Source organism: Lemur catta, chromosome 2 (assembly GCF_020740605.2).
Source record: "Lemur catta isolate mLemCat1 chromosome 2, mLemCat1.pri, whole genome shotgun sequence".
Lineage (NCBI taxonomy): Eukaryota > Metazoa > Chordata > Mammalia > Primates > Lemuridae > Lemur > Lemur catta.
This window is the reverse complement of record NC_059129.1, coordinates 128,300,466-128,326,454: the sequence shown is the minus strand read 5'-3', so window position 1 is coordinate 128,326,454 and position 25,989 is coordinate 128,300,466. Positions and strand designations below refer to the sequence as shown.

The window sequence follows — 25,989 nt, the reverse complement described above, 5'->3', positions numbered from 1 at the left end:
CAATCTGAAGCAGTGTTGAAATAGTCTCTAGCTCAGTTACAGATAAAATTACAGAAGTCTATTTTCATATACAGTGCATTTATAACAGAGTGTTTTTCAAGACAATTTTTAAGGCATAATCATAATTTAATATTCATCAAAAAGTCCCAATTTTTTCAGTGGACTTAGTCCAAATGTATAGAATCTGGGAAGCATCTATACCTGGGACAGGCTTTGTGGGTGTGTGTCCTGTGCAGTCACACCAGGCTGTGCTCAGAAGGGGCCCACATTTGGTTTAATGATCGGCTGTCACCATCTTGAAATTCTTAATAATTTTTTCAACAAGGGGCCCCATATTTTTATCTTGCAATGGGCCTCACCAATTATATAGCTGGTCCTGTCTATGTGGCCATGTCACCTATACTTCAGATCAATTTCCAGCTCATCCACATATTTGTTAGGTCACCTTGAATATTATTTAACCTCTTTGAGCCTCAAGTTCCCCTTTGGTAAAGTGGTATAAAGAATACTTCCTACCTTAGAGATGTAGTTGTCAGATAATGTAAAGGTCTTAGCACAGTCAACTTATGTGAGATGAAGAAAACCCCAAGAAAATGAAACAAGCAAAAAAAACCCCCCAAAACAAAAAAACCCAAAAACCCTTTCCACTGCTTTTCCTTATCCAGAAATATATAATATTTTTCTGTACTTCTCATACCTAAGAATGTTTTCAAGGTTACAAGTTCCTCCGCCCATCCCTGGGGAAAGAGACAAATTGTTCATGCCTCCCAAAATGAATTCCTATAATGAGGCAATGAGGGAGTGTGTTTTCTTCCTGATTTGAAATCACAAATATCAGTGTGGTTTATCCATAAAGGCAGGCTAATAATCTACTGTGGAGTATTTTCCCCCAGCACATCTCCTGGCGCTTGTCTAAACTGATTTTAAATGGTGTACATCCATTGAATCCCACTTTCTAAAGCCTACCTGGTTTTATGGTGATGCTTCCCTGGACAGAATTCAATTTGAATTTCCCTTAATAAAACTCATAACCTGCTTTGCTTAACTTTAATCATTTGGGGCTTCTCTGAAGCCATAGGTGCCAAACATCAAGTTGACACATTGGATGTTGTAGGGAACATGTGTTCTTTCAGAAGGGAGCAGGGAGCGTGGTCGGTAGGGAAATGCTATGGCCCAATCACTGGAATTGGCTGCGGCAGACTTGCTAGCTCTGGAAGGGGAGGAGGAAGAACGTCCTAAATCCCACAATGGAAAATCATGATTTTCCATATTTTGCAGAAATTATCCTCACAGTCTCTCTAGCATCTTTTATGTCCCTCCCTCCACTAGATGCTTATTTTTAGGACTGCAAACCTTGTCCTGGATATCCCTGCCATGAAAACGTTGATCCTGGTACTTCTGTGCACTACCAATCTCTCTGTCCTTGCTAAACTTCTTTAACAAGGAACAACTTTTCCAGACATTTCTGGAGCTCCTGCCTTGTGCCAGCACCCAGTGTCAAATCTTAGTGAGGCCATCTCTATATTATTTCACACATCTGTCCTTCTAGCACTGTGAAATGTTTATTTTTTTCATTCAACGAATATGTATCAGAGCCTAGGAGTCAGACATGTGGATATAGCAGCGTGTGAAGTACTTGTGGTCCCTGCCCTTGTGACAGGGTTCCCAGTCTAGCAGCAACACAGACATTAGAGGCCACCATAATATAACGCCCTCACAAGGGAGGGGCGGTGGAATCAGTTGGTGTTTTTTCAAGTCAAGTTGTAGTGTTCCTTTTTAAAGTTCATTTTCATTTTTATCAGAAATAAACTGTGAAAAGTTCTAAAATATTTTTATTAAAAAAGCAGAAACTCCCTGCCCCACCAACTGCAGGCCTTAGTCTCCTCCTCCTGCCCTGTCCTGCTCCCAGATGAAGCCACATTCAACTCTTTCAGCTGTTTCTCTGGTTTTTCTTGTTATTCTTATTTTAAAATTTTTTATTTTTAATTCTTATAGGTATACAATAATTACATATATTTATAGGGTACATGTGATGTTTTGATACAGGCAAACAATGTAAATTAATCAAATCAGGGTAATTGGAGTATCCATCACCTCAGGCATTTATCATTTCTTTGTGTTAAGAATACTCTGATCCCACTTTTTTAGTTATTTTAAAATATACCCTAACTTATTGTTGATTATAGTCACTTTGTTGTGTTATGAAATATTGTTCATTCTATCTAACTGTATTTTTACACCCATTAAGCAGCCCCACTTTATTCCACCACCACCCCGCCCCCCCCCCCCCCCAGCTCCCTGCTACCCGTCCCAGCCTCTGGTAACCATAATTCTATTCTCTGTCGCCATGGGATCAATTGTTTTTAATATTTACCTCCCACATATGAGTGAGAACATATGACATTTGTCTTTCTGTGCTTTGCTTATTTCACTTAACATAATGTTCTTCAGCTCCATCTATGTTGTTGCAAGTGGCAGGATTTCATTCTTTTTAATGGATAAATAATATTCCATTTTGTATATGTGCCACAATTTCTTTATCCATTCCTCTGCTGATGGACACTTAGGTTGATTCTGTAGGTTGGCTATTGTGAATAGTGCTGCAGTAAACATGGGAGTGCAGATAGCTTTTCCATGTACTGAATTCCCTTCTTTTGTATATATACCTAGCAGTGGGATTACTGGATCATACAGTAGTTCTATTTTTAGTTTTTTGAGGAACCTTCATACTGTTCTCCATAGTGGTTATACTAATTTACATTCCCACCAACAGTATATGAGGGCTCTCCTTTCTCCACATCCTCGCTAGTATTTGTTATTGTCTGACTTTTTGATAAAAGCCATTTTAACTGGGGTGAGATGATATCTCATTGTAGTTTTGATTTTTATTTCTCTGATGACTAATGGTGTTGAGCATTTATTCATATACCTGTTGGCCAGAGAAGGAGTAGCTATACTTCTATCAGATTTCAAGACAAAAACTATAAAAAGAGACAAAGAAGGTCATTATATAATGATAAAGGGGTCAAGTTAGTAAGAGGATATGGCAGTTCTAAATATATATGTACCCAACACTGAAGCACCCAGATATTGTATATAAAGCAAATAATATCAGAGCTAAAGAGAAAGACAGACCTCAATACCGTAATTATTGGAGACCTCAACATTCTACTTTCAGCACTGGACTGATCATCCAGACAGAAAATCAACAAAGAAACTTCGGACTTAAACTGCACTGTAGAATGGGCCTAACAGCTACAGAATGTATTCTTTTCTAATAGACATAGGCCTATAATGATTATCTATTCCTCCTTGTATGAGTTTTGGTGATTATTTCTTTCTAGGAATTGGTCCATTTCATCTAGATTATCAAATTTGTGGGCAGGGAGTTGTTCATATGTTCTATTATTATTCTTTTAATTTCTATGGGATCCATAGTGAGATTCTTCTTTTATTTCTAATATTAGTAATTTATATGCTCTTTTTTTCTTGGTGGGCCTGGCTAGAATTTTATCAATTTTATTGATCTTTTCAAAGAATTAGCTTTTGGTTTTACTGATTTCCTCTTCTTAATTCCATTTATTTCTGCTTTAATTTTTATTATTTTATTTCTTCTGCTTGCTTTTGGCTGAAATTGTTCTTACTCTAGTCCTCTAAGCTGGAAACTTAGATTAGAAACTTCTTTTCTAATATATGCATATAATGTTATATATTAACCTTAATTTATAAATACACTTAATGTTAATAACCTTACTGTACATTAATAACCTTAATGTTATTAATGTGCTGCTTTCACTGCATCCTACAAATTTCGATAAGTTATGTTTTCACTTTCTTTCAGTTCAAAATATTTTAAAATTTCTCTTGACACGTCTTCCTTGGCCCATGTGTTATATATTACTGTGTTACTTAATCTCCAAATATTTTGGGCTTTTCTAGCTACTTCTAATTTAATTTTCTTCTTGACTGTGAATGCGCTTTGTATGATTTCTATTCTTTTAAATTTGTTAAGATGTGTTTTACGGCCCAGAGTATGGTTGATCTTGGTAAATGTTCTATGTAAGCTTGAGTACAATGTGTTCTCTGCTCTTGTTGAATAAAGTATTCTCTATACCTCAAATCAGACCAAGTTGATTGTTGGTACTGTTCAGGTACCATCACATGGATTTTCTGTCTGCTTGATCTATCAATCGCGTAAAGACAGCTGTTGAAGTCTCCAATTATAATCGTGGATATGTGTATGTCTCCTTGCAGTTCTATCAGTTTTTGCCTCACATAAAAGGTTATGTCCTCTTGTTGAATTAATCCATTTATTGTAATGTAATGCTCCTGTTTGTCCCGGATCATTTTCCTTGTTCAAAGTATACTTTTCTGAAATTAATATGTGTACATTAGCTTTATTGTGATTAGTATTAACATGTTATATCTTTCTCCATCCTTTTATTCTGAGCCTATCTGTGTCTTTATATTTAAAGTGAGTTTCTCATAGGCAACATGTATTTTAGTCTTGTTATTTTATCAACCATAATAATCTTTGTCTTTTTTTTTTTTTTGAGACAGAGTCTTATTCTGTCACCCCAGCTAAAGTGCAGTGGAATCATCACAGCTCACTGCAACCTCAAACTTCTGGCCTCAAGTGATCCTCCTGCCCCAGCCTCCCAAGTAGCTGGGACTACAGACATGCACCACAATGCCTGGCTAATTTTTCTATTTTTAGTAGAGACAGGGGTCTCACTCTCTTGCTCAGGCTGGTCTTGAACACCTGACCTCAGACAATCCTTCCCCCTCAGCAAACCAGAGTGAATCGTTGTCTTTTAATTGGTATATTTAGACTATTTACATTTAAAGCCATTATTGATACAGTTGGATTAATAACTACCATCTTTGTAACTATTATAGTTTCTATTTATAGTAATTGGCTTCTATTTCTTTTTTTAAATCCTTCCCTCACTTTTCTGCTTTCTCTGGTTTAAGTTGAGTATTTTATATGATTCTATTTTCTCTCCTCTCTTAGTATACTTCTAAGTTCTTAGAAGTACTTTTATGCATTTTTTCCTAGGACTTCCCTGGAGTTGCAATATACCTTAACAACAAATCTATGTCCACTTTCAAATAACATTATATTGCTCCACAGTAGTACCTAATAATGGGGTATCCTCAATTCCTCCCTTCCATCCCTTTTAACAACACTGCCATTTACTTCATTTCTCCATATACTCTAATCACTCAATAAACTGTTACTATTATAACTTTATATAACACTTCTCTAGTAGATCAATTAAGGATTAAAAATCTAATATTTTATTTTACCTTTATTTCTTCTGTGCTCTTTTTCTTCTTCTTTTTTTTTTTTAAAATGTAGATTCACCTTTCTGACTTACGTGATTTTCCTTCTCCCTGAAGAACATCTTTTGACATTTCTTCTAGGGTAGGTCTGAAGGAGATAAATTCCCTTAGCTTTTATTTGTCTGAGGAAATTTTTACCTCTTCTTTACTTTTGAAGGATAATTTCACTGGATATAGAATTCTAGGTTGATGGGTTATTTCTTTCAATACTTTAAATATTTTACTACATTCTCCTCTTGTTTGCACAGTTTCTGAAGAGAAGTATGCTATAATTCTTTTCCTCATTCTTCTGTGAGTAAAGGTGTTTTCCTTTCTCTGGCTTCTTTCAAGATTTTCCCTTTGGATTTGGTTTTTGTAGCCTGAATATGACATGTGTGCATTTTTTGGTATTTATCCTGCTTGGTGTTTTCTGAGCTTTTTGAATCTGCATCTGTGGTTTAGTGTTTATCATTAATTTTGGAAAATTCTTTGCCATCATTACTTAAGATATTTCTTTTCCTCTGTTCTCTCTCTCTTCTCCTTCTGGGGTTCCAATTTTATATATGTTATACCTTTTGAAATTGTACCCACGGTTCTTGGATAGTCCGTTCTACTCTTTTCATTTTTCTTTCTCATTTCATTTCAGTTTGAGAAGTTTTTACTGACCAGTCATCACGCTCACTTGTCCTTGGCTGTGTCTAGTCTACTGATGAGCCCATCAAAGGTGTTCTTCGTTTCTGTTAGTGTTTTTTATTTGTAGCATTTCCTTTTGATTCTTTCTTAGAGTTTCCACCTCTCTGCTTACAATACCCCCTCTCTTCTTGCACGTTGTCTCCTTTTACCATTAGAGCCTTAACATATTAATCACAGTTATTTTAAATTTCTTGCCTGATAATCCCCAAATCTGTGCCATATCTGGTTCTGATGCTTGCTTTGTCTCTTCAGACTGTATTTTTTTCTTGCTTATTATCATGCCTTGTCATTTTTTTTGCTGAAGGCCAAACTTGATGTATCTGGTAGTAGATCTTTAGTGTGAGATTTTATAATAGTTTGACTATGACTGGTGCTGTTTTCATGTTTGCTATAGCCATTGGTGGCAGACATTTCAGTTGCCTTTAGTGCCCTTGTTTTCCTCTCCCTTTGTCTTTGAGTTTCCCTAAGAACTCCTTAAATAGCATCTGTGTCTTGCAGCTCTTTCAATTACAATCGCTGTTACTATACTGAAGCCCTGTTGATGTGGCAGTTAGATGTGGGGAAGAGGATGTGTTTTGGAATCTTATGGTTAAATATCAGTCTTTTAGTGAGCCTGTGTCCCTGGGCTGTGAGAAAGGAAAGCTAGAGAGACCTAGAGTTGGGCAATTTCACTTCCCCCAGCTGTATAAAGCTCTGGTAAAGTCTTTCCCCTTCCAAGAAGGCCTTTGTTATTAAGAATGCTCTGTGTGTGTTTCAAAATGGTTACATTTTTCACTCCCTTTTCCAGAAACACAGACGTTTTCTTGGCTTTTCACCATGGGTCTCATTCAATTTTGAGTCTCTATGAGCTAGCACAACCAACTTGTAGTGAGCACTGTATATATTTCTGGTATAAATGAACCAGCAAATGAAGGTAAGTTCATGAAGAAGATCGTTTAGAAAAAAAGTAGAGAGTATTTCCACCTCAACACTGGTGACTTCATTCAAAATGAAGGACAATTCTAATTTTTTATCCATTAAACAGGCAAAATGTTAGATTTTTGATAATTTATTAAATGGGAAAACGGTAGTGCTTTGCACACTCCAGAAACAATCAAGGATCTTCCTTTTTCCAAGAGTGGCCTGGCTCACTATTGGGGTTCTGGAAGCGGTGGAGGAAACTGCCGGCCCAGCTCCTCCTATGGCCTGGCTCTGGAGGCTCTGCGGCTGCTCCTGCCCATGCAGAGTCCTCTGCTGGGGACCTCTTCTTGATCAGTAAGCCCTCCTGTTTCCAGCCCTGCCGACCTTCAGTCTCTCCCTTGCCCTGATCTCAATCTTGTCCCTCCATTGGGAAAGTCCACATTCTCTCATCATCCGCCCTAATGGTGACATAACAACAACTGCACGCTGGAAACCTTTAACCCTTGATTGAGTTTAAATTTCTTCCATCTCAATCCTGGGACAAATTTCTGCCTCACTGGATAAAATCATACTCCCATCCCTATTAATTTCTGTTCTCCATCCAACCGAAGTTTTTTTTTTAAATAGTATTTTAAAAATATATTTAATATATGGCAGAAACTTTACACACCCCCATGGATGTTATACCCAGTTAATCCATTTATGTTGAATGCTAAAACTACAAGGGAAAGCCATATAACACCTTGTGGAAATTTCACAAATCAAAGGAGCTAAAACAGAAGCACTAAAGACCTACCCATTCATAAATGTTTTCAGACCTTTTAGCCTATAGGAAGGAGAAAGGTAAATGAAATTAAGAGTTACAGTTTTTACTCTCTCCTGAGTGAGTGGCAGAAATGATGTTTTGGTAGGAATGAAAAACAGAAGGACATTAAGCCTTAGTAAATTCTTCTCTTTATTTGAATGACTGAGAACTAGTTGACTTCACTGTTGACCTCAGAACAGAACAAGACAGGCTGCATAATAAAGCTCCCATGTGCTACTGGGAGCTCAAATAATCAATTCACAACCAAAGAGAAGTGACACTTACCAGAATGCACTTATTTTAGACAATAAAGACAATGAGCAAATCCAGGTGTTGAGTTGCTGAGAAAAGCGAACACATACACAAGGTAAACAAAATCCAAAGCTATTTTCTTTCCTCAATGTTACCCTTCTATCTTAAAAAGTAGAATTTTTTCTTCTATAGTTTTTACAATGTACTCTTACAAACTGTCTTTCATAAGATTAAGCACTGATGAAATTATTCTATTCATCATTGATTTCTATTTGTCCCTAGAGCAATAATACAAGACAATTGAAGGTTATTAACAGTATAAAAGATCAAAGGGACACTAGTCCTGCTTGCTTAGTGGACAGCTGCCTAAAAAAAAACCTGAGGAGACATCATGCCTGCCCTTGTTGTCACACCCAGAGACCAGCTTCCTGACTCTATTGGCATTACCAGTATTCTATTTCTTTTTATTAAGCAGTGACATGGTGAGTTTGGATACTGTCTCTGTTACAAATGTGAATAACAAAAGAAAGACTGCTACCATGGAAACCTACCTGATGGCCTTTGTGGTGAGCTCCTTGCTACTTGAATATTAGCAAATGCCACACAATAAAGGGCCAATCAACATTAGGCATAAAGCTTCTATACAGGAGCACTGATCATTAACTTTAATGAATACCTTGAACATTGCAATCAGAGATGGCATTTTCGTGTCCAATCTCATTATTAGATAAGCACAGGGGAACTTGTATTAAGATATACTTTGGATTGCAAACAAGAGTCAATTTAAGGACCTCTCCCACTATTTGTCTCTTGTAAAAACAAGCTGCATAAAGATGCATGTACTTAGAAATAAACTATTAAAAGCGAACTAAGAAGATAGATCATTGCCAGGTACATTTCAGTAGATCGTCCTCACTTAATTTGTATGTGTCAGATATTTCTTCTACATGATACCTTCTTCAAAGGAAAATTCATTCTAAGGCTTTCAGTATACAATTTTTAAAATGAAGCTGTATTTCCTATGTGTGGCTGTTTTAAAGACAGATTTATTTGGTCAAGTCTAGGAAATATCCCTTTGAACTCAATATACTATTAAAAACCCTGATTTTTCCATAATTTAGTAATTTTTAGGCATGCATGTGGTAAAAGCTTTAATTTAGTTAACAAAAAAAATCTTTTAATTCTTTGAAAGTAATGAGTAGGGGGAGGCATATCATTAGTAGTTTTCTTTCTTTTGAAAAAGATTTTCACCCCTCCAATGACTATTGGGGTCATTTCTAATGCTGATAAATTATAATTGGAATCCTGGCTAGTATCCTATTCTTCTCTCCTGTGTGCACCTGGGTGAACAGCCTCTTGTCTCTTTATAGTTTTATTCTAGACATCATCATTCAAGAATAGAGTACCAAATGTGGGCAAAGAAAGAAAATGAGAGAATCGTGAAGCTAATATTTCTGAAAGATTTATTTTCCACTTTGATGAAAAACTTGTCCAGAAATACAAATAAATATGTTTTGACAAACATTAATTACTCCAGGTCTCACTTATTTTTGAAGGTGTAAAAATTCATCTTTAAGGAATTTCAACTGCCAATATGTTGGAAAGATACCCACATTCCTATTCTGCCCTAGTTCTTAACATCTTCTATCCTCATGGATTCATGTTTTTGAAACTATGCACCACTCATTCATTGATTTATTCCTCTGACATTTACTGAACCCCTCTTAGGCAGGAGCCCCCATTGGAGGCCTGGGGGATAATCTAGTCAATGTCATAGTTCTTGCCCACAAGATTCTAGCCCAGTGGTGGCACAGGGGTGGCATTTCAAAGCAAAGTTAGAAATGCTATCATGGGATGATTGGAGGATGCCCTGGGAATACTTGAAAGGGGTATGTAACACTGGCTCAGAGTGTCAGGAAAGGTTTCTTGGAAGAAGGACATCTGATCTGAGCCTCCAGGATAGATTGGTGGCGAGACCTGGAAGAAAATGGTCCAGGCAGAGAGAAAAACACTTGCAAATGCCAGAGGTGAGTTCTTGGAACTACAAGTGGTTTAGAGAGCTGATGTGTGGAGGTCTGGGAAGAGGAAGAGCTTGATTCTGAAGGGTTTTGGGTGCCATAAGTTATATGTCTGTGCAACATATATTGTGGTCTCCAAATTCCACTAGGCCCACTCAGTGGCCTGAAATCCTTCTGCCTCCCTGTTAGCTCTTTTTCCCTTTAGTCATGTGGGTATTTTATACCTTCAAACTTCCATCTGTAGCCAAAAAGTGGAAACAACGCAAATGTCCATCAGTTGATAACTGGATAAACAAAATGTGGTGTATCCACACAATGGAATATTATTCAGCTATAAACAGGAATAAAGTACTGATATGAGCTACAACATGGAAGAATCTTGGAAACATTATACTAAATGAAAGAAGCTGGCCACAAAAGGCCACAAGTTCCATAATTCCACTCATTTGAAATGTCCAGAATAGGCACATCCATACAGACAGAAAGTAGATTAGTCATTGCCAGGGACTAGGGGAGGAGGGAATAGGAACTTAAAGGGTATAAGGATTCTTTTTGGGTGATAAAAATGCTCTGAAATTAGAGAGTAGTGATGTTTGTACAACTTAATGAATATTCCAAAAACCACTAGATTGTATGCTTTAAAGGGGTGAATTTTATGATATATAAATTATATCTCTATAAAAAAATCCAACAAGGTTAAGGTATAGATGGAACAAGTTTGGCAATATATTGATAACGGTTGAAAGTAGACGATGGGTAGTATGGGTTGATTATACCATTTCTTCTTAAATAAACAAAACAAACAAAACTCCTCCCATCTCACCACGCTAGTTCTCACATTTAAATAATTTCACATCACAAAGAAAATAGAAGCCAAGAGATAACTACTCACTTGGTTTGCTGGCACCAAACCTTAAAATTTGCCCACACCCTTTCCTCATTCATTCATTTCTGCATCTAACAATGCTTTGAGCCAAACTTTCTGCTAGGAGGTTGGAATATAGCAATGAACAGAAGAGGAGTAGCCCTTTCGCTCTGGAATTCACTACCTGTATGGAAAGCCAGACATTTAAGGAGTATTCCAAATAAGCTATTGGGAAGAAGAAGCACAGACCTAAATTCTGCTGGGGAATCAGGGAAGGTTTCTTGGAAGAAATGATGTTTAAGGTAAAAATTCAAGGGTATATGGGAATTCAACAGGTTAAGGGTTGGGTTGGAAAAGAGTGTCAGGTGTGGGGAAAACAGGTGTGAATGTCTTGAGCAAGGAGGAGCATGGTGTGTATGTGAGGCAGGGTCCTCCAGAGAAACAGAGCCAATAGTAGATAGATAGATAGATGATAGAGATTCATTATGAGAGATTACTGCAGTGATTGTGGAAGCTGAAGAGTCCCACCATCTTCTGTCTGGAAGCTGGAGGTCAAGAAAAGCTGGAGATGTAGTTCCAGCCCAAATTTGAAGACCTGAAAACCAGGGAGCCAATGGTGTAAGTCCCAGACTGAGTTCGAAGGCTCAGGAACCAGGAGCTCCAATTGTCTGAGGGCAGGAGAAGATGGATGTTCAGCTCAAGTAGAGAGAGCAAATCTGCCCTCCCTCCCTTTTTTTTTGCTTTACTCAGGCCCTCAACAGATTGGGTGATGCCTATGCACATTGGTGAGGGTGATCTTTACTCAGTCTCCAGATTCAAATGCCAACCTATTCCAGAAACATCCTCACAGACACACCCAGAAATGTGTCACCAGCTCTCTGGGCACCCGTTAGCCCAGCAGACACATAAAATTACCCATCACATAGTTCCGGAGGGATGGAAAGAAACTGAAGTGTAAAGGGCAGGTAGATGTGGTAAGAGGTGGAGTGGATGGTAGGCAGGGCCTCGGTAAGGATCCCGGCAAGGCAAAGCTCTCCAGACACCCCCTTCACTCCATTCCCAGCTCTTCTCTGTCTATGTGCATGTAGCAAGTGGAAGTATTAAGAAGAATCACAAGCCCACTGCTCTTTCCCTCAACAATGGTTCAGGCATGAGCAAAGCTGTCTCTCCTGAGGACACAACCCACTATACCTGGTGCCTTCTGTTACTCATTGTCCAAGACACAGGAGGCCATGGTAGGATGGGACAGAAGGATAATCACATGGATGATGAACCCAGAATAAGAGAAGTGTCTGCCACCAAAGAATCCTATTCATTGTGGCTCTGTTCCTAACAGGTGAGATGGAGCAATCTGGCATCATATCATGTATAGTGAGATTCCTGAGGAACACCATGTTCACTTTAATGAAGCTCCCCTGAACTTCAAGGCCACCTGTCACAGATCCTCTTGGACACCTTCAATGGCCTAGCTATGTGTGCTGCTATCGCAGCCATTCTGTTCCTGAAAGCTTCTGGTCACACACCGCTGGTGTTGCAGAGTGGGGTGATGGTGGCATCCACACAATGCCCTTCTATGAAAATTACACTTGTCCCATGTCATCCTATTTTTGGACCCTGCTATCTGAGACTTGGAAGAATATTCCTAAAGATTCTGAAGTTACAGCTTCACTATCACAGCAGAGAAGAAAATTGCACATGATCTGAAGGATAAGTGGTATCACCCTGTTCTGAATGTCAAACAGGAGCTACCACTGCTTACTGTCCTTCCTGGAGAAGAGCTCTGAGCTCCCTGACAGCCAGTCAGTTGATCACCTTTGTCAGTGAGAGAGAGGGTCGTGAATCCAGATGTTCTTTCCAGCCATCCTCCTGAAGTATGGACTTAGTGGCATTCATGAGAGCACTTCCAAGTCAACCTTGAGATGTGATATTTATTTTGGAAAAGATCTATATGCCAACACAACATGCACCATCTGATCTGGTAGTATTACCATGTATCCTGGTATTAGTGACTTTCGAACACAGACAGATGTCACAGCCCTGGAACCAACCGCAATAAAAATTAAGATTATTCCTCCATTGAGTGCAAGTACTGTGTGTGGCTACTATCTTGACCTTTCAGCAGGTGAGAATCAGCAAGCAGGACTCTGACAAGTTTGGCCTGTCCACTGCCCACTGCAAATGGACAGTTAGGAGTTAGTTCACAAGTGTAAGTTTGCCCTGGCAGAGCCATACATCTTATGTTAGACTCATCTACGTGGAAAATGCCTTTTTAAAAAGACGCCTGTCTTTGTATGATAGGCAAATAGCACTATTTCTTGTACTCAAATTAACTATTTCTTTATAATAAATTTTCTAAAATTCTTTACACCCCTTTGGTTTAAAGTTTAGTACATGTGGTTGGGAACTTTATGTGGTAAAGGAGACTAAGGGTAACATGCTTGTGGAAAGGACTTGGCCTGATATGGTGGCTCTTTGGCTGATTGAATGTCTTGTGAACTCTTCACTCCTATAGGGTTTGATCAGATCCCAACAAAGCACTAACAAGAATTCCTGGATTTCTCCAGAGACTGGCAAAAATTTATGAATGAATTGTCACTTCTTTCTTGGAGTCTTCCTGCAAAGGTAGAAAACACAGCTAATCCAAGCCTTAGGACTCCATTTTCTTTCTTATCCAATGCTTTTCCAGCACAATGTCATGGGGCTAAATTACTCACTACAGTTGCAAAACGGTTTGTATTTGAATCTGTAAATTTATGCGTTGTTTTAATTTATGTAAGATTTTTGTACGTAATTCTCAACTTTTGAGGATGACTTACACATCTTGTTTTTCTACTGTCGTGTGAGAATATCACAGCCCCAGGATACGTCATTGTGCAAGAAAAAATAAAAGTGCTGCCAAAAAAGAAAAAACAAAACACCAAAACTGGAAAAAAACAAACTATTAAAGGGTTTTAAGTAGGAGGATTGACATAATAAAATCTGCATTTGAAAACAAACTCTTTGGCTAGGAAGGGGGAAATGGATGGGAGGCAGTGCAAAACAGCTTGCTAAGAGGGTTGGAGCATGAGGGAGTGTGGAGAAGGACCGGGCCTTCCAAGGAGGCTGAGAAGGAACAGCGACATAGGAAATGGACAGGCCAACCAACCAGCCAATCAACCACCAAAGAATCAGCTTAAAGAAGGACGCTGTGTAAAGGTACAATGAAAACACTTTTCGTGGGGAGAGTCGAGGTGGAATTCACATTGTAGTGATTGGAGGAGGACAACATGACCATGGCTGCAGGTTCACTGAATTTCTTTGGCTCCCTGACTATGGTTTCCTTTCTGTTGCTTCTAGGCTAGCTCCTTTCTCTGCCTGGGAGACTCTTACCCTGGACCTTCATAAGGCTAACTCTTATCCACCCTCAAAGAAGCAGTTTACACATCACTGGTCACTTCCTCTAGGAGGCCTTTCATGAACCTCTAAGTCTGGGTTAGGGGAAGTCCTTTGTCCTTTGGACTCTCAGATCCCTGTGTATTTCTCCTCTTACAAATAGCCCTTATCAACTGTATGACAATTGCTTTTTAATTCCCTGTATCCTTCAACAGGCTGCCAGCTCCCTGAGGGCAGAGCCAAAGCCTTTTCCTTCTTTCCTTCTGGCACCTAGCACAATGCCTGATACCTGGTAGGCACTCAATAAACACTTGTTTGAGAGAATTAACACATTGACTGCCACACTAGAAAAAAATTTTTTCCTTGGGGCCATGGTGTTTTATCACAAAAATAGAATAAAAACTTCAAAAACAAAATGATCCTTTCTAATTTAATAAAAAATGTGTTATTTTTATTGTTTTCTGTGAGTTATATGCAATTAAATTGTCAATATTAACTGTAACAATAAGAACATCAGAGTTGAGTTTTCATTCTGAAGGCTGCTGGGTATACATGTTAAATAGATTTATATCTTTTCCTCCAATTAAAAAAAAATTAGGTAAAATTTTCACAAACCAGTTGCAGGATTTTGCCCAGGGGGCCACCCATCACGGAACATGTATGCTACAGCATGGCAGAGTGAGTTGCCTGTGTACCATGCAGCCCCCAAGGTAAAGGGACCTGTGAGTTACATGTGCTTCATGAGGCCCCTGGCTCAAACTGGCGTGAGTTAAATACAACTCATATGGCAGTTAATGTGTTAATGAACTTTGTCCTTAGTCACCAGGTACCCAGACCTTCCAGATTTGGGGAGAATTAAAATATTATAAGAATAATAATAATTAAGCTAGTTGCTTCTCTTCCTTTGAAAATAATTAGGGAAATGGAACTATCTAAGTGCATAAAGCCAAAGTTTTGTATGGTTATTTTAGTTCAAGTTTCTCTTGCCATTTCCATTATATTGCAAAGAAGAGGTTATTTTGGCTGGAAATTTGTATTGACTCTTGAAGAATAAGCTCAACTCTGGCACAGATATCTCCTCACCTGAATTGTTTATTTTTAACCAGTTTTTAATTTGTGCCTCTGCTTGGTGCTGCGGGAGACCCACATGCCTGGGGACTGGTTTCCTGCCAGTTCTTGCCAGCTGTGGAAACCATCTGCTGGGGAGAGGGCGGGGAGGCCCGGGGTCTCTGCAAAGATGTTCACACACCCCCTCCCATGCAGCCCACCAGAGCACATGTTCTGAGCTTTCAACATGCTCTCATACTCTCAAAGACATCGATAAGGCTCACCTTAGGGAAATGAAGAGGCTATAATTTTGCTAATAAATGAATCTTTCCTCCTCTTGAAATGTTTTTATTGCCTGAACGGGGTCATGTCTTATATATGATGTCACCCTGGCAGGGAACGCGGTCTGTGAGGTTTCTCCTACAAGCTGATCAGCTTCAGCTGGCAATTTAAGTGAATCAGGCAGGTGGGAGAAGAAACAATAAAGCTGAAATTCAATATTAGAGAAATGGATGGCAGGGGTATTGTAAACACCCACAGGGTTACTATTGAACTAAGTGTGAGAGAGGTGTGTATGTGTATACACACACACATTCATGTTCCCTACTTTGCTTGCATTCAAAACTCATGCACTGTCACAATTTCTCTTATTAAATAATGAATCTTAAGAATATTTTCTCTGACATTTTGATTGACATGACGTCTAAAGAAAATGTGTTTGGATTAACCTTAGAATACTGGAGACAGGGAAGCTCTGTTCATTTTCTTTAAGATCTCAAGTGCTGATCTTTCTCTTGCTCTAGGTAGGGAGGGGAGGGAATTTGGGAGGCAGACTTTGGGGAAAAAAACATTAATCAAGTAACCACAAAACTACACTATTTTTAAAATCCCCTGGCAGACATGAACAGGGGATCATCATAGTGTAGCACACAGAAGCTGAATCAAGTCTGGGGAATCTGAGAAGTCCTCCCTGAGAAAAACATAGTGCAGTTGAAGCCTGAAAGATGAGTAGGACTTGGAGTTAACACTGGTGGGAAACATGGCTGGCGGGGAGGAGGGCTGGGTGTGGAGAAAGTGAAAGCTTTGAAGTTGGAAGGCGCTTACTGCTCCTGACAACCAGAGAGCAGGCCACTGTGGCTGGAGCTGGCAAGCAAAAGGGAAAGAGGAGGGTGATGGGGGCAGAGAGGTCAGCAGGGGTCAGGACATGCAGAGCCCCTAAGCCACATAAAGGGATTTTGGATTTTATCCCCAGAAGCAACGGGAAGTCATTCATTCTCAGAGCCAGGGAGTGGCATGCTAATATTTGTTTCTAAAAGATCACTCAAGGACCCTGTGGATAGACAGAGGTGGGGTGGGGGAGGCCAGTTCTATGCAGTGGGTCAGGAGAGAGAAGTGAAGCTTGGACCATGGTGTTGGAGATGGAGCAAAGTGCAGATTCTAAATGTACTTTGGAGGTGCAAAAGCCAGAAATTGGTGAGTGGCTGCCAAGAGTAGGCCCAGGAGAGATGGGTTGAGGACATCTTATAGATTTCTGGCATGAACAACTGGGTGGGGGCGGGTGACGACAGAGGGATGCAGGTTTGGGGGTGGGATGGGGCAATCAGGTATGGCATGAGGTTGGTTTGCAATTGCTATGAGAGTAGATATGGACGAGGCTCAGAGAAGAGAGGTCTGGGCTGGAGATCTGGAACAGAGGTGTTGCAAACCCATGTAGATGGGGTTAGCCAGGGAGAGTAGGCAGTAAAAGACAGACCTGGGGCTGAGCTCAGAAGAACTCCAACACTGAGGTTTGTGGGGAGTAGGAACAGTCAGGAAAGGAAACTGAGAGGGATCACCTTGAGAACCAGAGGAAAACAGAAAGAAGTGTTGTATCACCTAAGTCATGAGAAAAGAGTGTTTCAGGAAGAGGGGATGTTTTAGTATTCAAATTGCTGAAATGTCAATTGAGAAGAGGTCTGCAAAGCATTCCATGAATTCAGCAAAAGAGAAGTCACTGGTGACATCAGCAAAGGTTCTGCTAAAGTAATGCAAGCTTAAGCCACATTGGAGTGGGTTAATATTAACACAGTACATGCTCTGTGCTAGGTACGGTCCTATATGCTAAACATATACTAAAGGTTAACATTAATGATCACAACAACCTGCTGAGGGAGGTATTATTATTATTCATTCTACAGATGAAGAAACTAAGGCCCAGAGAGGGAAATAGACTTGCTCAAGTCATATGGCAGAAGCAGAATTCAGGGTTGGACAGTTTGCTCATGAATCCATTCTCTCATCCACTGTGCTACCTTGTCTCTTAAATGCATGACTGAGAGTAGAGATGGTATAGATGACTCTTTGGAGAAATTTGGCTGTGAGTGGGGAGACAGGGCAGTAGCTCGATGTATAAAAGGGGGGTGCTCCTAGAAGAACAATTTTTGTAAGGTAGAGACTAGGTCTAGAGTGGGTTCAAATGTTGATTGGAAGGATCTAGCAGGGAGACTGAAGCAACAGCAGCATGAAGTGATGATCACGGATGAAGGCCCAGGAGAATGGAGATGGGGCAGAACCCCGAAGGAAGCGTTGCCTGTCGAAAGGTGGAGAAGCCCTGCCCCTATTGTCCCAGGCGGCAGGGAGAGGATGGGTGCAGGAAGGATGTTTGCAGGAGGAAATCAAAGGAGTCCCTGTTCAGAGTCTTTTATTTTCTCTGTGAAACACAAGGCCAGGCCATCTGCTGAGAGGGCTGGGGAGTGAGGTGGAGGTAGAGGGGCACGGACAGAGAGGGCTGGAGAAATCCAAGGGGAGATCACCAAGCAGCACCACTCTGGGGACCCCAGCAGACTATGGGGAAAGTGTGGGGCTGATCTGGCTGCAGGGCAGTGGGGAGTGTGGGAAGGATCACACACAAGAATGACTTGGGGCTGGGGCAAAGTTAATAGCATGTGGGGGATTCTAGTTCTTCATGTACTCCCAGAATATCTGAGAAGCAGCCGCTGGGGGTAGGAGGAGAAAAACCTCAAAATAATAAATACCTGAAATTGAGATGGGTTATATACATAAGCCTTTGCTGTTCAGATGCAGAACGGATTTGACCAACATCCAAGTGCACATTCTGAGGGGCTGAGGGCATGCCTCACTCTCAGTTGTCCAGACCCCAATAGTCCAAACAGACTTCTCCTTAGAAGATGATAAAACAATCCACTCTCAACAAAGTCCTTATAAAAACGAGTAGATTGGAATAATGGGAAAGCAATGACATGCATTCGCAATTCTCAGGGGAAAAGCAGAGCTCTGGAGATAATACACGAACCATAAGAAAATTTCCAAAAACTCTTTAGCATTCTTAATATGTTACGAGGAGCCACAAATCCTATAAAGTAGGACCAAAACCCATAAGAAGAGCAGAGTATACAATGAAAATAAAATAAGGGTAGTGGGAAAGAGAGAGAGAGAGAAAGAAAATGAACCTTTCTCATGGAGACTCTACGGGCATTCAGGATTTTTGTTGCCTGGGGGGAAGGAAAGATCCTCTCATTTCCTGAGTGTCACTATGTGCTCATGAATCCTCAAACTCTGGGAGGCAGGTATTCTTTCCCACTTAAAAGATGGTATCCATGAGGCTGAGAGAGAAGTAATTTGCTCAAGGACCCTAGAGCAGGAGGAAAATTGAACAAGGGGCATCTGACTTCAAAGATCTGGACTTCTACCTCACAGAGTAAGGGTATTGAGGGAAGAAACTTGCAGAAAGGGGCTGATTTCAGCCTCCCAGACACTGAGCACTCCTGGTGCAGAAACAGAAGAGCAATGGCCACTGCACTGAGTGCCCGTTATGTGCTGGACATCATCTGCCCGTTTTCCTGATTCTCACAACAATCCTGCTTCATAGGCATCATCATCTTTTTTTTTTTTCAGATGGGGAAAGATTAAGTGATTTGCCCAAGTACTAGTTTTCTATTGCTGCTATAACATATTACCACGAACCTCGTGGGTAAAAACAACACAAATTGATCTCGCAGTTCTGTAGGTTAGAAGTCTAACATAGGTCTCCCTGGACTAAAATCAAGATGTCGGCAGGACGCGTTCCTTTCTGTAGCTTTTAGGGGAGATTCTGCTTCTTTGCCTCTTTTGGTTTCTGAGGTGGCCCAGGTACCTTGCTCAGGGCCCCCTTCCTCTAGCTTCAAGGCCAGCGACCGCAGTTTGAGTCTCTTCCGCGAGGCATCGCTCTAACTGCTCTTCCATAGTCAGGGCGCTCTCTGCCCACAGCTGGGGGGAGCTCTCCATCCTTAAGGTCGCCTGTGATTAGACGGCCCCCCCTGGGCAATGCGGGCTACTCTTCGCACACAAGGTCCCTAACTTATCACATCTGCACAGTCCCTTTCGCCAGGCGCCTATAAGGTAACATTTTCACAGGTTCTGGGGATTAGGATGTGGCTATCTTTGGTGGGTGGGTGGGCATTATTTTGCCTTCTATACCGAGGTTAAAAATTATTAAAGGGGCTGAGTCTGGAGTTTAATTTAGATTTGGTCAGGAAATCCTGTTGACTCTACCTTCAAAATACGTCCAGAATCCTACCAGCACCATTTCTAGCACCAGGGGCCAGGCCACTGCATCTCTCTCCAGCATTTCTTCTGTAGCCTCCCTTCTCTTCCCCCTATGCCATCCTTGCCCCAGTCCCTCTCAACACAGTGGCCAAAGTGACCCCTTAAAATATCTCAGATCAATTCTCTGTTCTAACCTTCCAATGACTCCCAATTTCATTCTGAATTAAGGCCAAAGTCCTTCCAATGGCCTAGACGTCCCTGAAGGATCCTCCCCCCACCCCAGGAATCTCCATTCACTCTCCTCACTCTGCACTGACACACTGGTTTCTGCTTTCCTTGAGCACACCAGGCTTATTGCTGGAGCCCTGAGTGGGAGGGGGTTTTGCTTTTTTATTCTGCCACCCACTCAAGGATGCTGAAGAAGAAGGGGAGGGCATGGCCTGGTTCTGGGAATTCTCTTCCCTGTCTGGGGGTGTGGGAGGGGAAAAGGAAGGAGGAGGACTATCCCCTGATTTCATCGCCTATGGTTGTGCAAGGGGCTGCCCCTGTTTCTCTGGCTAATCCCAACTTCCCACCGATCAGTGCTGCGAGGCTGAAGTCCAGATGCCGCTCACTTCTGCAAAGGGTGCACATGTGTGAGGTTTACAGGGATCTCTGAAGAGTTGCCTCACATCAGGGATCTGGCTGGCTCCAGCTGGACCTCTCCAACACTCCCTGGCTCCTGCCCATGGCGACACACCCAGGGGTTTCTTTCCTTTTTTTTTTTTTTTTAAATAGAGACAGAGTCTCACCCTGTCGGCCAGGCTGGAGTGCAGTGGTGCCATCATAGCTCACTGCAGCCTCAAATTCCTTGGCTCAAGAGATCTTCCCACCTCACCCTCCTAAGTAGCTGGGACTACAGGCACATGCCACTATGCCAGCTAAGCTAATGTTTTTTATTTTTTGTAGAGATGGGGTCTCACTATGTTGCCCAGGATGGTCTCGAACTCCTGGCCTCAAGCAATCCTCCCGCCTTGACCTACCAAAGTGCTTGTATTACAGGCGTGGGCTACTGCGTCTGGCCTCCCCATAGTTTCTTACTGCTGGGAGCCCCTCGCCCAGGGTGGGCCACCATCAAGAGAGCTCAAGTCCAGCAACGTTCCTCTGTGTCAAACCCGATCCACAAGAAACTCATCCATCTTGGACATAGACAGTGATGGGATCACAGGCCGCTCTACACTTTCCTCTCCCTCCACACTGCCATATGCTTCCAAAGCTCTTTTCCTTGCTCAGGCAGGAGGCACAGGCAGGCTAACAAGTCTGCTTCCTAAATGCGATTCCTGCCTCATCCCCAAGGATTCTCTTGATGTCTCATACTTGGCTTTGGTGAGTATGGAGAGGCGCTTCCTTCCCCAGTGGCTCCTCCAGACCCAAAACTCAAGACTGCAAAGACCCTCTCCCCCTTTTCCAGCCTGGCAGGGGCAGGAGCATGGGGAAGACAGGTATGGCGGAGCCTGGATGGCTCTGGGGACCGGGAAGGGAGCAGAGTCTTTTGGTTGTCTCTTAAAAGCTCCAAGAAAAACAACTCTCTTCAGACTGTGCCATATTCATCACCTTATTTGCTCAGCTTGGACCCAGTTCTCCAATGCCAGAAAATCAGGAAAACTCGCCTGAGCTATTACAGACGTAAAACTCAACCGTGTAGGCAGCTACGGTGGCCTGAAAGGTTCAAGCTGAACAGAGAAAAATGTCATCTGCTGGTCAAAGAACAACTACCTATTGGTCAGATTTGTTTAACTGGTGAAGAAGCATTGGCTCCAATGGAAGGACTTATGTGGCCTAAAATTTCATTTTCTTAGTGAAGAGGGTACAAATTTTATGCTAAAAATCTTACTTGTTATGGCTAAAAATTCTAAGACTTTTGAATTTGAGTACACTTATTTTTATTTTGAGAATTTTTTCTCGTGTTTAAAAATAATACATGCAAAAAAAAAAAATGTACGTTTCCAGCAGAAACTTGAGAAAACAGAAAAGTTTCAACAGGAAAACAAAAAATAACCCGCAATTGCCCAGCTGAGAGAGAACCAAGTTTGGTGGTAGACAGAATTCTGATATGAGATAATTTAGCATTGCATCACAAAAGGAAGATCATACTTCGTTCTGATTTTACTTTGGTTTACTTTCTGTGTTGGAAAGTTATTCAATGAACACATTTGGGGAAATGAGATTTGGAATATGGAATTTATCTAAAACCATTAGGGCCCTGAGACAACAGAAATCTCTGTTTTGTTTTAAATAAGCTCACAGCAGTGAAAAGAAATATTTATTCATAAGAAGAAACTCTCAGGATCCATTTTATCCCCTTTGCTAACACCTACTCGCTCCTGACGTGTAGGGGTCAGCAGGTATTATCCACGGCTGCTGAGATCTCATGCAGGCTCTAACTGAATGAGAAGCCACCAGGGGAAGGAGGGGTGGCCAGGGGCTGAAAGAAGACTCCCTGGGTCAGAGGAGACCTCTGGTGAGTCCTTGGGATGTAAATTTTCTAGGGTTTGAGTTGATTTCCTCTTTCTGTGTCCTGCAGATTGAAAAGCAGAGCCATGGGCAGCAGCAGAACTGCAGGGAGACAAGGATTCCAGGTGCTTGTGGGGTGGAGGGAGGCAGCCTGGGAACAGATTCGGCTCCAAAAGGCCATACTCTGTGGAGCAAAGATGTCTTCTCTTGTATAGTATGTCAGCTAGAGCGTGATAGCAGTCAGGAGCCCATGATCTTAAAATTCCCTATTTTACCCAGGCCCCTAGAAGATTTCCTAATCATGGAAAATGATAATTAAAAGCAATAAAAATGATATTTTCATATCCTTTAGAGTTGTTTTTAATTTTTAAAGTGAAGAGTGTACAAGTGAGCCAGAATGAGAAAAAGGAACTACAATTCTCAAACTCTTGGAAAGGAAACATTACCCACGCCTTTGTCGAGGAGCTTCTGAGAATGGATAATAGCCAATATAGAGACTTTTTGCTGTGAGCCAGGCATTGTTCTATGGTCTCTACAGGTATGTGTTGCCCTCTCCCTGCTCTACATCTGAGAGAGCCATGGCTTAGAAGGGTTAAGTGTAGGGGCCAGAATTCCAACCCAGGAAGTGGGCTTAGCTACCAGACTTGGCTGCTTCTGATGTATTTCTCCAAAACCAAACCAAACACTTACTTCCCATGTTCACCCTAGTGTCATTCTTCCCACAGTGAGAGGCAGTGGAGGGTACGGTTGACGTTGCACACTCAGGCCACATGCCAGGGCTTGCACCAGAGTGCCAGCAACAGTCCAGTGGCTTGTCCTGGGCAAGTCATATAATCTCTCTAAACTTTAGCTTCCTTCTCTGTAAAATGGGCAAGATCATGCTTATCTCAAGGGATTGTTTAGGGGAACTAGATCAGACAATGTTTGGAAAGCACTTGGCACAGTGTCTGGCTCAAATGAATGGTACTGATTATGATTCCTGATAATTGCTGTTATATTAGAAACCAAGGAGACTTCAGTGTTGTATCCAACATGAAGCAGTATGGATCCTCTCATTGAGTAGGGGAAATCCCACCAACAGGGTGCAGAGAAATGTGTGTGGGGGGTCATGATGGAAGGGAGGTTGCCAGGAAAGAAGTTAACAGCTCCCCATAAATGGACAGGGGGATGTTTGTGTCCCAAACATTTGGCTAGTGGAGAGAGAAACATGATGGGGAGGCAGAAGTGGGTGAAACGAGGCTGGGATGGCCTTCAATGCTATGCCCAGGCAGGACTGAGATGGGGCTGGGAAATGGAGCCACTAAGCATGAGAGCTCTGTGGGAACCAGTCAGCAAGAGAAAGTGCGGGTATCCCATGCTTTCTCAACTCTCGCAACCTAAACCAGAAGAGAATAGATTCAGACGGGGGCAAGACTTGTAAGACTAGAGAGCAAGTGAGAGTCCCAGTGAGGCAGGCACACAGCCTGGCCCAAAGCCCCCCAGATAAAGATTCAGCTCAACCACACTCAGTATCGTAAAAGATGTCTATTTATTCCATGATTAGCACGCGAAAAGAGGAATGCTTTCTTCCATCTTGGCATGAGGTTCTGGAATGTCCAGTTACAACACTGGTATATGCTATCAAAAGATTTCATATCCCAAAACTTTCACTGTTGTGTCACTGGTATGTCAGCCCTTAGACAGTCTGGAAAGGAACAAGAGCCAGTACCTTTTTGATAACATTTAAAATCCTTAGATTTATATAATGTGACATGATATGAGGGCCATTGTTTAGCTCTTGGCATAGCGATGAATGCCCAGGGCAGAACACCAAAGGAAAAAGCCTCCTTTGGAAGTTTTCCTCAGAACAAATCTGAGGGAATTCGCTGGTTAATGCAAATACATGTCCAAACAAGTCCCGGTTTGCTTAGGGAGTACACGGAGCTGGCAGGCCACGCTTGGCGCACAGAGCGTGAGGAATGCTTCATTTTAATGAGGGATCCTGGGGGTCTATAATGAAGGCTATGTGGTATCTCCCATGTGTCTCTTTGGGATGTGGACTGATTGTACCCACAGTGGAAGACAGGCCATCAGAAACCACATAGTTTCTGAACCTCTGGGGCTCTACAAGATGCAGATAATATAACAGCATATAACTGAATTTCCAAAAATACACCCAGAGTTCCCCGGGTGAAGAACTTGCCTTTCCCACAGGTAAGCAAAGATGAGTGCAAAGTAATAAGACTGTATTTGGGGTGGGGGTGGGGAATAAAGGGTTGATTTTTAAAGTAGTGCTGTAGGCAGTTCCAGATATGTTTTAAACATTGTGGCATCCCTGGAATAATTGTGTAGACTCCCTACTTGACTATCTGAAAGGTAACAGTCATTTTGACTATCAAGTTCATATGTATAAAGCATACAAGTTCATTTTTAAGACATAACTTTAGTCACATTGCATCTGTGAGTCCTGATCATTTGAACTTTTTTTAAAAATAATCATAGAAAGTCGAAGGTTTAAGATTTGGATGAGGGCAGAAAGCTTAGGAAGTGATTAGGAAAATACATGCTTCCCTAGTCCTTGCTAAGGGTCTTCACGTGGATGGAGTGGCAGATGGGATGAACTTTACCCCACGCTTGTTCTGGGGTCCATCCTCTGGATGTCCCCTTAGATCCACCCACAGGGTGTGACTTCCTGGCAGCAAATCCCCTTTCTGCTCAGATCTAGGGCATTATGTGATTGTTTATGCAAAGTATGTGAAGTACTGTACTGACCTTTATTTTATATTTCTTCTCCAGCTGGAGCGAAATGCTCCACGGAGACTGGGCCTCCCAAAGAGCTGCAGGCTTTTGGTGGGATTAAGCACAGTGGAGGGGTGTTTGGAAGAACATTATCCAGTCCTTCAGGCTTAGAAGCGGGAACGGTGACCCAGAACTCAGGACAAAAGAGTCCCAAGAGGCAGAAATGCCGGCAGGGGGGACCTCCTCTGTATGTGCTAATATATCAAAGAGAACTTGGAATTATAAAGAGAAATAAGAAATTCCCTATGTTAAGATAATTTTGTTAAAACCTGATAAGAATGGAAATTAACATGAGGTAAACTTGCCAGGCAAAAACTCTTTTATCAGATAAATTTGGCACCTTACACTTAAGACTTAACTGTGCCCAATAGACCAAATGAAGATTTCTTGTAGTTTATTTACCCCAATATTTAAAAACAAAACAGTTTAGTGCATTCTCTATGTAATAGGTAATTCTGGAATACATTTTAAATGGACTAAGGAAAATATACATTTTCACTTGTTTCCTAGTAAATTTAAAGCCATCGCTCTAAGAGGTCATTTCTTCTGTTCTCATTTGTGTTTGCTGCAACTCCCCCATGCCCTCAGTAAAAGCAACAACAAAAAAATACCAAGCAAAAAAGCCCTTAAGCAATAAAACTGGTGTCCAAGAAAAACATTTAGTTTGAAAAAGAGTTGAAAAATGTAGCCTTGGAAGAACCACTGCTTACATGGGATTGTTCAACAAATTCCTGTTGTGTGAGGTTTGGCATATACTTTCTAAAAATATAAGCATCTGGGGAAACGAGACAAAGCCCAGGTCTTGGACCAAATGAGGCACACAGTGTGAATCTGTTAGTGATTATATCCATAATGAAATATGCGCCCAAATTTAGCAGTGCAAAATCTAATACAATAAGAAAGCCCAGCAGGCATGG

General features: G+C 41.4%; 1 protein-coding gene and 1 long non-coding RNA gene across 6 annotated transcripts in view; one reads left to right on the top strand and one right to left on the bottom strand.

The window, feature by feature from the left end:
- LOC123633332 overlaps positions 1 to 22,474 on the top strand; it is a 46,559-nt gene extending 24,085 nt beyond the window's left edge. The window contains exon 3 of the long non-coding RNA XR_006733577.1: positions 22,365 to 22,474. This is a non-coding gene — a long non-coding RNA (uncharacterized LOC123633332). The remainder of the gene's footprint in view (positions 1 to 22,364) is intronic.
- AIG1 (androgen induced 1) overlaps positions 1 to 25,989 on the bottom strand; it is a 228,684-nt gene that overhangs the window by 17,008 nt on the left and 185,687 nt on the right. The gene's annotated exons all lie outside the window — the stretch shown is intronic.